This window comes from Heloderma suspectum, chromosome Z (assembly GCF_057233095.1).
Source record: "Heloderma suspectum isolate Gila_16-S chromosome Z, 16-S_ref, whole genome shotgun sequence".
Lineage (NCBI taxonomy): Eukaryota > Metazoa > Chordata > Lepidosauria > Squamata > Helodermatidae > Heloderma > Heloderma suspectum.
Window position 1 is genome coordinate 7,270,844 of NC_139476.1, and position 12,486 is coordinate 7,283,329.

A 12,486-nucleotide genomic window follows, 5' to 3' on the forward strand; every position below is an offset into this window, starting at 1 on the left:
GTCTGGTTGCTCCTTGCAAAGGACTCAAAACTGGGTAGATGGCAGCTTTTCATTTCTTCTGGAGAGTTGGATCGGGGTTCCCGTACTGTCAAGTTGGTCCTATTCTCTGTGCTATTCCTCATGCAGCGATAGCTCTCCCTGTCTCTCTTCCCACGTAAGCTACTAAGATGGACAGTCCTACATGTATTAACTTGGGATCAAGTCCCGTTGAACTCTTCGTCGGTCTTGCATCCGAGAAAGAGTATGTAGGATCATCCCCAGGGTGCGTTCATGGGCAAAGGGCTGCAAGCTAGGAATACTGTATTGGGTGGGAAGTCTTGCTGAATCTGTCAGGCTTACTTCTGAATGAACATGGGGAAAGGATTGAGCTGCTACTTCAGGTTCAAAGGAGAGAGTAGCTTCGTGTACTCCCCAACGGATTAGGAAGGTGACTTTGAAACCTAGGGTAGCTTGTAGTACATGGGGTGTTGAACTTACTTGATTGGTCTCCAGTTATGCAGCTTTGCGGGGAGAGCTCCTAAAATGTACTACCAACACCAGCTTCAGATTCTCTTAATTAACCAGTCTCCCTTCCTGAGCCCCGGGATATTTTAGTTGTTTGATGAGCTGAGGGTCCTCTCCAAAGAATACTGTTTTCGGAATTCTTTGGAGGTAGCAGCCACGAGTGCTTTCCCATAAGGGTTTGTCAATGGCCCCAAAGAGAAATTGGTGGTGACAGCTTTGGTTAACCTCAACTCCTGTCCAGATGTGCATATCTGGAAGTGTTATGTTTGTGTGTCTTAAGAACAATGCTTTTCTCCGATCAAGATTTTTTTTAAAGGAAGACTAAGAATACTATGCAATAGGCGTTTGGTTTTGTTTGAGGTGGGGAGAGGTAGGTGATAGTGAGTAACGTTTTCAGGTACCCTAACTACTGGATGTGAATGATTTTCGATAAGTGAGGGGAATTGTAAAATAGCTCAGCTTGACTTACCCCTCCTTTTCGACTTTGCATAATCCTGTCCCTTGACAGTAAATGCCACACTTGGATTCTCAGTCCCCCATATCTATTGTTGCTTGCTTTTTTGCAACCTTCTTTGAGGGGTGGGGGAGCAGGCTGAAATGTGGGGTGCACATACTGGTGGTGGGAGGCACCTCAGATCCAAGCAGACGGCAACGTCGGATAAAGTGTTTTTTTAAAGAACTTTTATTGTATGTTAAAAAATTATATATAATGCATTTTGTTGGTTGTAGATCTTAGTCTTACAGTAAGAAATACTTGAACATACAGTTGTAAGTGAATGCCTTTCTGTTAGGAAAGCGATCTGAACACTGCAAGTTACAGCCTTTAAACTTGTTTTGAGGTGGCGTGTTTAACCCTTTTAGAACAAGAAGTGAAGGCTTCTCTTGTTGGCATCTGGACAGAGTGTCCATCGTCCAGTTTTGACGGCAAGGGTGCTTGCAAAGGATACCAAGCGCTTTGGAGACTTTCTCTGGCATACCTGCGAACAGATTTTAAATCTGTAGAGAATGCCTGTCTCTCGTCTTGGCTTCCTCTTCCTGCCCCAAAGCACAGAACTACACAGGGGCTGGCACAGAACTACAATCCCTGGAGTGGGACCCACAATGGTTAAACAGGTTCTGAAACTAGTTTTAAATGTTGCAGTGGAGACGGCAGAGCAACTGCTGATTCATTCCTGGTTTTCCTTGGGGTGTCTGTGCTTTAAAAAAAAAAAAAAAGGAGCAGAGGAAAAGCACCCAGCCAGCCCTGTTCTTAAAAACAGGGAGTTTCAAGAGCTGCAGGTATATGCGCTGTTTTCCTTAAGTGCATCTGTCATAATCAGCACAGTCCATTGGCACAGCTGGCTACAGTGATTATGCGGCCAGCAAGTGCTCAGTTCTACTCTAGGAGCAGATGTCTGTATGGGATCTTTCCCCCTCCCCGCTCCTTGTGTTTGCGATTCTACTTTGGAGGAGGAGGACTGCCTCCTGCTCATCTTCCCCAGTTCATTACTTAGAGGGCCAAAAATCAGGGGTGCTGGAAACTCTTATGACATGCCCAGGTTGAATCAGGGGTGGTAGCTTGTACGGTTCAGCTTCCAGACCGAAACTCTCGACAAGAACTCCTCCCCACCCTCTCTTTTTCAAATATGGATGCTTCTCAGGATTATTTCAGCTTGTGAAGGATTGCTCAGAGATCCCTCTTCTACTGTTATCTCTTTGACTTGTGCCCGATATTTAAAAATAAAAACATTTTTTTTCTATAAACCAGCATCACCCATTGGGCTGCAACTCCCACCTTTTCCACCCAGTACGGCCATCGATCATACCGTCTGAGAATGTTGGGGGTTGCAAGCCCAACAAGATTGGGCAATGGTGCCATAGACACTGCATGAAATGTGCATAATTGCGCAGCAGAATTGCACGTGGCTGCAGAATAAAATAATCTGGACTGCTCTTGCAGTTCTTTCCCTTTGCGCCATTTACCTTAGCATGCATCTCTCCTGTGTGCAAAGTTGCGCATGGTGTGTGTCCCCCCCTTTGGATATGCAAGAACAGCATGCAAAGGATTGTGGTCCTTGGAAAGTAACTGGATTCTCTAAAAAAAAAAAAAAGAAAGAAAGAAAAAAGAATAACCCGGTACTTTTCTGTTGTTGTTCAAAGGAACTGCGGGGGACGGACCCAAAATAATTGAAGCAACCCCACTTAGATATTTTGTCAAGCTCACCTCTTACTTCCAGGGAAGTGAATGATTTGCATCATTGCATGGAATGGTTCAGGTGTCCCGCAAAATGGACTGTTCTTGCCCCACTTTTGACGGGATGGCAGGTTTGTGGTCTGTAAAAAAAGAAGAAAAAAAAAAGGCAGTGGTGTTTAGCACTTTGCAGTGTGTGTTTCTAATACTGCTTTGAAATGGCACATCTTGCTGTCATGTTCTTGCATTGCAAGGGTAGCTCAGGATCCTCCTGTCTTGACTGGGAGGCTTGACTTCGTAACATGAAGGGTTCGTTGGCAGCTCAGATTTCGGGTGAAATACGTTTGGTGTGTCTGCAGCCAAGATGGGGGGAGGTAGTTTGGTCCACGGTTTGTCCCTACTGATCTGTGGGTTGGCCTCTTGCGCTCATTGTGGTGGCCGCTACTTGAGTGATGTGCTGGGAGCTTGGCAGCGAGACCCCTCTCTCCGTAATGCCTTGCCTTTTCATGGCTTGCTTAAATTGGACAGGGAAAGTGTGACAAAGACAAGGAAGGCAAGAATTTGATCGTTGAGTGCAGCCCAGACTCACAGTGCAGCTAAGCTAGAAATTGGTGTACTCAAGTTGGTGATTTATGGTCTGTTCTGATGTTTTAAAGTTGGGGCAGGGAGAGAAAGAGGGGAATCCAATTTATTCCTATGGGAGACTAAAATCCTGGCTAACAAATCCCATTGAAAGCAATGGGACTTAAGCGAGTCAAAACTAACTTGTCTCCTTTTGTTTCAATGGGACGGTCTTGGCTAGCATATGAGCTGGACTGCCACTCACTCCCCTGCCATATTTAGCCTTTTGTGGATGTATCTCTGTGGCTCAGTCACTTGTCTTTTCAAGTTTATTCTCAGGACACGAGTAAAATTTACTTGTAGCCCTAGACTTTCTCCGTTTCTTGGTTTCTTCTCCTGTGCACCTTTCTGTGTGTGTGACCAAAGCTGGTGGTGCTGATTTCTCACCTCTCAATTCAGAGACAAAACATACATTATGGGGCGGGTGGGGCGGTGAGAGACAGAATGCCTTCCTACCAAGTAACATTTAGACTACACCCTTAAAACTCATTCTTGAACTTGCATTAACCCCCAAGGAATTCTGGGATATGGGTTTAAGAGCATCCTCTCCATTGGAGAACTTCAAACCATTGTCCCACAATTCCTCTGGCTTGGAAGCTATTAGAGTTAAGCTGAGTTTAAAGTTACTAGTCCCCATAGAAAAATGGGCCTCAGTCTCTGGATGGGGTGGAAACACCTTCAATATACTCCTTTGACATCCTCTGAACCATTTAATCTCTCAAGATTGCTTTCCATATATTTATAGTCTGGTTTGGTTTGTGTTTTCTCCTATCCCCCCACCCCTTCTTTAACTGTGCACAGATTAACCCTTACTTGCCAAGGTTTTTCTTTTAAACCTTCATTCTCCCATATTTTTCTTTGTAAAATCTTTTTTTTCTTGGAAAGCATCTTGTTTTGTACCTCCATGAGTTTTATTAGCTGCAAATTTGGGTGGGGGGGAGCGCCGAGAAAATGTCTTGATGCGTCTTTGATTTAATGTCCTCCCCTCCTCGAGTTTAAGTCTATTTAGAACTTGTTAGTAACATTTTACTGTGAACTCTGTTTCTTTTGTTTTTGAGAAAAATCAGTCCAGGAGAAATATTTTCCTCTGGTTTCTGTAAAAAGACTGCCAAAGGTTTTGTGTTTTGACATGAAGTCACCTTAATGTGCTGCTGGGGACTATACGTGTGATTCCTTCAGCAAGGGACTGGTTTAAAAATGAGAAATAAAAAAACCTTAAAATGAAAGAAAAAACTTTAAAAAACAAAAACAAAAAACCAAGCACTTTATTATGTACCAGGTGAACTGATACAGCTTGATGGAACTTTTTCCTTTGTAACACCTTGTTGATGCCAGATTTTTTGTATTGTTTTGTAAGAATTTAATAAATGCATTGAAACACACCAAGGTCTGAGTGCTGAATGTTTGCATTTTACATATTAATGTTACTCAAGTTCCTCCTAAAAATTGCAAGGGGAATTGAACTCCCTCTTTTCTGAGCCTCCAGTGTCAGCAGATAATGCATCACCATTATCCCCTCAGACCTATTTGCATGCCTAGCAACTAATACACCTCATGTTAAGAGCAGTGACTGGTCATGATCGAAGACCCAGCTGTGAAAAGGGTCCAGTGAACATGTGTGAACATATCCACACACTCAATATGGACTGCAGTGTGAGGCTAAAACTTGGGCAACACGTGAAATTCCCAGTTGACCATCAGTCTCACTGGGGCCCTTGGATCACTTCCTATCTCTTAGCATAGCCTATCTCAAAGGGTAGTCGTGAGGATAAAATGGGTAGTGGCTGGATGAAAGCGCCATGTACACCTCCCTTAGCTCATTGGAGGAAAGGTGGCCTGTAATACAGGAGAGCAATGACCAGTATGAATAAAGCACCACACAGCTAGTTCAGACACACTTGGTAGAGAATTGCAAGTTGGTTATTTTCCCTTCCATGCATTCAGTATTTTTAATCTTTAGTCCAGTTTCTTTTGTATAGTGTTGGAACATTTTTCTTTAGCATAATAGAATTGGAGGGGGCCTAATACTCCATTTAGTCTGTTGAACTGCTCTTACCATCAAGCAGTGATGTGGGGTGGAAATTTTTCCAGTGTTTATCCCTAGCATACATGTATGTCACTAAAATACATATGTCTCAGTGTGAAATAGAACTAATGAACAGTGACAGTGAAACTGAAGGTGTGCCAACAACCACAGTAGAAGAGAGATGAACTCTGCTGAAATAGAGGAATGGTTGTCGGCATATCACGCACAGTTCTTTGGGTTGCTGAAATTAATACATCAACATTTTTCAGTACCTTTGTGGGGAGTTTTATTAAATTTAAACAAAGTAGGGGAAGTATATTTTCTTTACATTTTTACAAGTATTCTAAGAAAAATTCTACATAACATTTAAATCACATTAAGTGTGCTTTAATTTCCCCCCTCAAATATTTCAGGTGGAATACTTGTGGTATATTGGGGCAAGAAAATTAATATGGGTACTTCCTCTTAGTTTTGTTGTTTATTTTATATAAGTAAAATAAACATGCTAAATTAGATTTCTACGTGGCAGGCGTGGGCACCTTGTGTTGTTCCAGATGTTTTGGCCTACAGCTCCTATCAGCTCCAGCCAGCAGTCAGTGAAGGATGTTTGCCAAAACATCTGGAGGGTGACAAGTTGCTCATCCCTGCTACAGGGCATCAGAACATTTTCAAATGCAAACGGATGCAAATGATCCTATGCAAAGTAACCTAATTTGCATTGGAAAACTTTCCAATTCAAAATTTTACAGAAAATCCACACTGCCGTCAAGGCATTTCTGCTAATGTTTAACCAAAATCTATCCTCTTCATGGATCACTGCGTAACTCAGTAAAGCCATAAGCTATGCCGTGCAGGGCCACCCAAGATGGACAGGTCATGGTGGCGAGTTCTGACGAAATGTGGTCCACTGGAAAAGGAAATGGCAACCCACTCCAGCATTCTTGCCAAGAAAACCCCATGGAACGTATCACAAGGCTAAAAGAGATGACGCCGGAAGATGAGCCCCTCAGGTCGGAAGGTGTCCAGTATACTACTGGGGAAGAGCAGAGGGAATTTCCAAGTAGCGCCAGAAAGTGAAGCAGCTGGGCCAGAGCCGAAAGGACGCTCAGCTGTGGATGTGTCTGGTGGTGAAAAGAAAGTCCGATGCTGTAAAGAACAATATTGTTTAGGAACCTGGAATGTAAGATCAATGAATCAAGGTAAGCTGGAGGTGGTCAGACATGAGATGGCAAGATTGAACATCGACATCTTGGGAATCAGCGAACTAAAATGGACAAGCATGGGCAAATTTAAGTCAGGTGACCATCATATCTACTACTGTGGGCAAGAATCTCTTAGAAGAAATGGAGTAACACATAATCAACAAAAGGGTGGGAAAAGCAGTACTGGGGTACAATCTCAAAAACAATAGAATGATCTCAGTACGAATCCAAGGCAAACCATTCAACATCACAGTAATTCAAGTCTATGCCCCAACCACTGAGGCTGAAGAAGCTGAGGCTGATCAGTTCTGTGAAGACCTACAACACCTAGAACTAACACCAAAAAAAGATGTCCTTTTCATCATAGGGGATTGGAATGCTAAAGTAGGAAGTCAAGAAATCACTGGGATAACAGGCAAGCATGGCCTTGGTGTACAAAATGAAGCAGGACAAAGGCTAATAGAGTTTTGCCAAGAGAACATGCTGATCATAGCAAACACTCTTTTCCAACAGCACAAGAGGCGACTCTACACATGGACATCATCAGATGGTCAATATCGAAATCAGATTGATTATGTCCTTTGCAGCCAAAGATGGAGAAGCTCCATACAGTCAGTAAAAACAAGACCTGGAGCTGACTGTGGCTCAGATCATGAGCTGCTTGTGGCAAAATTTCGGCTGAAATTGAAGAACGTCGGGAAAACCACTAAACCATTCAGGTATGACCTCAATCATATCCCTGATGAATATACAGTGGAGGTGAGGAATAGATTTCAGGGATTAGACCTGATAGACAGAGTGCCTGAGGAACTATGGACGGAGGTCCGTAACATTGTTCAGGAGGCAGCAACTCAATCCATCCCAACTAAAAAGAAATGCAAGAAAGCCAAGTGGCTGTCTGAGGAGGCTTTACAAGTAGCTGAGGAAAGGAGGGAAGTGAAAAGCAAGGGAGAAAGGGGAAGATATATCCAACTGAATGCAGAGTTCCAGAGAATAGCAAGGAGAGACAAGAAGGCCTTCTTAAATGAACAATGCAAAGAAATCGAGGAAAACAATAGAATGGGAAAGACTAGAGATCTTTTCAAGAAAATCGGAGATCTCAAGGGAACGTTTCGTGCAAAGACGGGCATGATAAAGGACAAAGAAGGCAGGGACCTAACACAAGCAGATGAGATTCAGAAGAGGTGGAAAGAATACACAGAAGAACTATACAGAAAATATCTTAATGTCCCTGATAGCCATGATAGTGCGGTCACTGAACTTGAGCCGGACATCCTCGAGAGTGAAGTCAAGTGGGCCTTAGGAAGCATTACTAACAACAAAGCTAGCAGAGATGACAGTATTCCAGCTGAGCTATTTAAAATCCTAAAAGATGATGCTGTTAAGTGCTGCACTCAATATGCCAACAAATTTGGAACACTCAGCAGTGGCCACAAGACTGGAAAAGGTCAGTTTACATTCCAATTCCAAAGAAGGGCAATGCCAAAGAGTGTTCAAACCACCGTACAATTGCGCTCATTTCACATGCCTTTTTATGCTCAAAATCCTACAAGCTAGGCTTCAGCAGTATCTGAACCGAGATCTACCGGAAGTACAAGCTGGGTTTCGAAGAGGCAGAGGAACTAGAGATCAACTCGCCAACATTCGCTGGATCATGGAGAAAGCAAGAGAATTCCAGAAAAACGTCTATTTCTGCTAAAGCCTTTGATTGTGTGGATCACAACAAACTGGCAAATTCTTAAAGAGATGGGGGTACCAGACCACCTTACCTGTCTCCTGAGAAACCTGTACAAGGGACAAGAAGCAACAGTAAGAACTGGACATGGAACAACCGATTGGTTCAAAATTGGGAAAGGAGTACGACAAGGCTGTATATTGTTGCCCTGCTTATTTAATTTATATGCAGAGTACATCATGAGAAATGAGTTGGATGAATCACAGGTCGGAATTAAGATTGCTGGGAGAATTATCAACAGCCTCAGATACGCAGACGATACCACCCTAATGGCAGAAAGCGAAGAGGATCTCAAGAGCCTCTTGTTGAGGGTGAAAGTGGAGAGTGCAAAAGCTGGTTTGAAACTCAACATTAAAAAAACTAAGATCATGGCATCTGGCCCCATCACTTCTGGCATATAGAAGGGGAAGAAATGGAAGCAGTGACAGATTTTACTTTCTTGGGCTCCAAGATCACCACAGACGGTGACTGTAGCCATGAAATTAAAAGACGCTTGCTCCTTGGGAGGAAAGCTATGGCAAACCTAGACGGCATAGTAAGAAGCAGAGACATCACCTTGCTGACAAAGATTCGTATAATCAAAGCTATGGTTTTCCTAGTAGCAACGCATGGCTGTGAGAGCTGGACTGTAAGGAAGGCTGAACGCCGAAGAATCGATGCTTTCGAATTGTGGTGCTCGAGAAGACTCCTATGAGTCCCCTGGACTGCAAGGAGGTCAAATCAGTCCATCCTAAAGGAAATCAACCCTGAGTGCTCACTGGAAGGACAGATACTGAAGCTGAAGCTCAAATATTTTGGCCACCTAATGCAAAGAGAAAACTCCCTGGAAAAGACCCTGATGGTGGGAAAGATTGATGGCAAAAGGAGAAGGGGACAGCAGAGGATGAGATGGCTAGATAGCATCACCAATGCAATGAATATGAATTTGAGCACATGCTGGGAGACAGTGGAGGACAGGAAGGCCTGGTGTGGTATGGTCCATGGGGTCACGAAGAGTCGGACACGACTTAACGACTGAACAACAAACCCTCCTCTAACAAGCCCATTAGATATAGTCCTGTTTTTTAGTATTCCTTGCCAGCCTCGGTTTATTCTTAGCTTTAGCTTTCCTGACACCATCTCCGCAAGTCTGGGCTACTCATTTGTGCTCACCCTTGGTAGCCTGCCTGTCCCTTCAATTTCTTATATATGTACTTTGGGCCATCAGAATATTCACTCATGTCACTGGATCATTTATGAAGTGAAAAGGCAGCTGTCCAAAAGCAAATGGTCACAGGCATGACAGAACGATCAGGTTATCACAATGACTCTACACCTCTCAAAACAGTAACAAGTCGCTCTAGGATATAGAACCATCCCACTCTAGGCCTCACTCATGATAAGGAATCTGCCAAAAACAAAAATCTGTGTAGTTGCTTAGAAATCCATTTGCATCTTTTATAGAGTCAGCTGTCTTCCCAATGCTTATGTTTGATTTGTTTGTATTTGGCTCGTTCCAGCCCCAAGACATTAGGTGAGTTATCATTTTTAGACTATGAAAGAACTATTACAGTGCTGAAAAGAGGAGGTCTGCTGTGTCCCTGAATGATTTGCTGGTCTGGCCTTCTCTTCCTTTGATCAGACTGATGGACTGTGCATCTGCACTGGGTGTGGCTGACTACCCCACTAGTTTACCTGCCCTTAGAAGTGGCATGCCCAGAACAGTGACAGAGGAACACAAGAGTGCAGGTAATTTTTTACAAGTTAAGAGCAACTTTTAATTCAGAAAAATGGAGCATCTCCATCTTGGAGGGGGAAAAACAGGATACAAATACCTAAATAGATTAGGTAAGTGAACATTAATTTAAAAAAGTAGGGGAGAGAACTATACACATACACTGTAAATCTAAAATGCAATTCAAAGGCAATTTGTACTGATCTTGACACTCTGTGCATTCTCACCAATGAGGGATGGGAAAACCAGGGATGTTTGAGCTTACTGAAATTCTGAGTTTCATTTCAAAGCTTGGTTCAGCTTGCTAACAGGAGAAGTGCATGTTTCTGGGCACATTTTTCAGAAGTGCACACTTCCCTCCCAATGACCATAGTGTGAAAATGTGCATTTTTCAAAAATGAATTTTTTGAATGTGATCACAAGTTTGGGAATGTGTGAATGCTTTTTTTAAAAAAGGCACACCCATTTGCATTCCAGGTTGCAAATGGGGGAAGTTCAGATGATTTGCAAACTGAAATTAAATTCTTGTATATCCGTATTACCAATAAACTAAGCTCAGAAGCTATGCTGCATTCAACAAGTGGGTCCGAATTTTTTTTACTCTGCAGTTGCGCAACTGGGAGCTACCTAGCTCTGACTTCCAGCTGCATTCATACTGTGGTCTCTAGCAACCTCTGGCGTTCAGTTAGCACATTCTGTGATGGCAAGATGATCCTGTTAAAACATCTGGCATTCTGGCTTTTTACTGTGTGGCTGCCTGCAATATGGAACAGTTCTCCCCCCCACACTAATTGTGGAAAAACACCCTTCTTCCTTGTTTCCACAAAGATACCCAACCAAAGACCTCTTCTTCCATGACCAGAATTTTGTTACACCCTCTCCTAATAAAACCCACAACCAACTGCCACCCTCTTCCAGTACAATTTGCATAAAAAACACAATCCCCCCTTACTAATAAAACTTCTCACAATGCATGTTCTGGTTTTGTATGTCACTCTTGAGTATACCACCTATATAAGAAAGTGAATGAAAGATGCCTTTGGCAGCACCATCTAGACATATAGGTTCAGAAACCAGGTAGTAGAATTTGGTGGTCAGATTGTTGACTGGGACTAGCAGATGCGAACCTATAAGCCCAGGCTTGGCTCACCTACACTGGCTGTCAATTTGTTTCTGGCCGAAATTCAAAGTGTTGGTTTTTACCTATGAAGCCCTATGTGGCTCAGGACTCCCAATTCTTTAAGGACTGCCTCTTCCTGTGTGAAGCTACCCAGTCCCTGAGGTCACTTTCAGAGGCCCTTCTCTGTGCGCCCCTCAGAGAGCAGCTCAGGGAGCGTCAGTGTGGGAATGGGCCTTTTCCGTGATATTATAATTAATTATATATTAGTATTATTTTGTGGTGTTTCTATCTGAATTTAAATTTGTTTCTATTCCGATTTAAGCCACCCTGAGAATTTTTTCATGGGGCTGCCAATAAATACTGAATAAATATCTAAAATAGATGGTGGAGTGGGGTATTCCTATACATATTTATAATTTTGCTCTGATTATTTCTCTTATTTCTGCTATTACTGAAGTGAGCAGAGTTAATTATAACAGAAAAATGGCAATGGGAGTTTATTAAAAATGGTTGTTAATGAGTAACATCTAATACCGACAGTTCTCCCCTTTCTCCTTTGTTACTATAATTAATAGTACTATTACTAATTAGGGTGTTCTTTTATACCCCAAAATATACTCCCTCTCTAGTAAAATTAACAATAAGAGCGGGATGTTTAAGGCTACTACTACTAGTAGTGACGGCAATTAAAAAAAAATACCCTTCACCCTCCCTAATAGGGAGAATTTTTATAATAATTCCGTTCAAATTCTAACACTAGTATAAAAATTAATGCTTCAGTCTAGTAAAGATAAACAAATCTTTACTCTTGCCCAACAAATGGATCCCAGGGCAAGACAGGACCAGGTTCAAATCTAAGCAGGATTGCTTAATTCCTGTTGCATTCGCCAGGATAAAGTTAAAAGCGCTGTGTTCTGAATCCAACCCAGCCCTGCTCTTTGCTCTGCCTGTGACAAGCAGTGGGTGTGGAGTGGGATGGGCCTGCGGATTTGTACTCTCCCTCCCAAGGAATCGGATGGGCTTTTAACTAGTCATAACCATAGAAATAAACACCTCTTCCCCTTTCACTCCAATAATAAAAATAAATCCACACTTATTTCATAATCTTTATTATTTTTTTATACTGCTCCACAACAAAGCTCAATTAGTGGCTTGCAATAACGGTATGTACAGAACAAAAAACATACAAGACCAAGGAATAAATCCAGCCATCTTTTCCTGACTGTATTATATTTGCTTCTACAATTACATTTAGACCACATCTTTTTTCAACAAAGATCCCTCAATTTAAAAGACTCTTTTTCCTCAATACATTTAAGGCACAATCTTATGCATGTTTATTTATTTAGGGTGTTTTTACCCCACTCTTCAGCCAAAAAAGGCTCCCAGAGTGG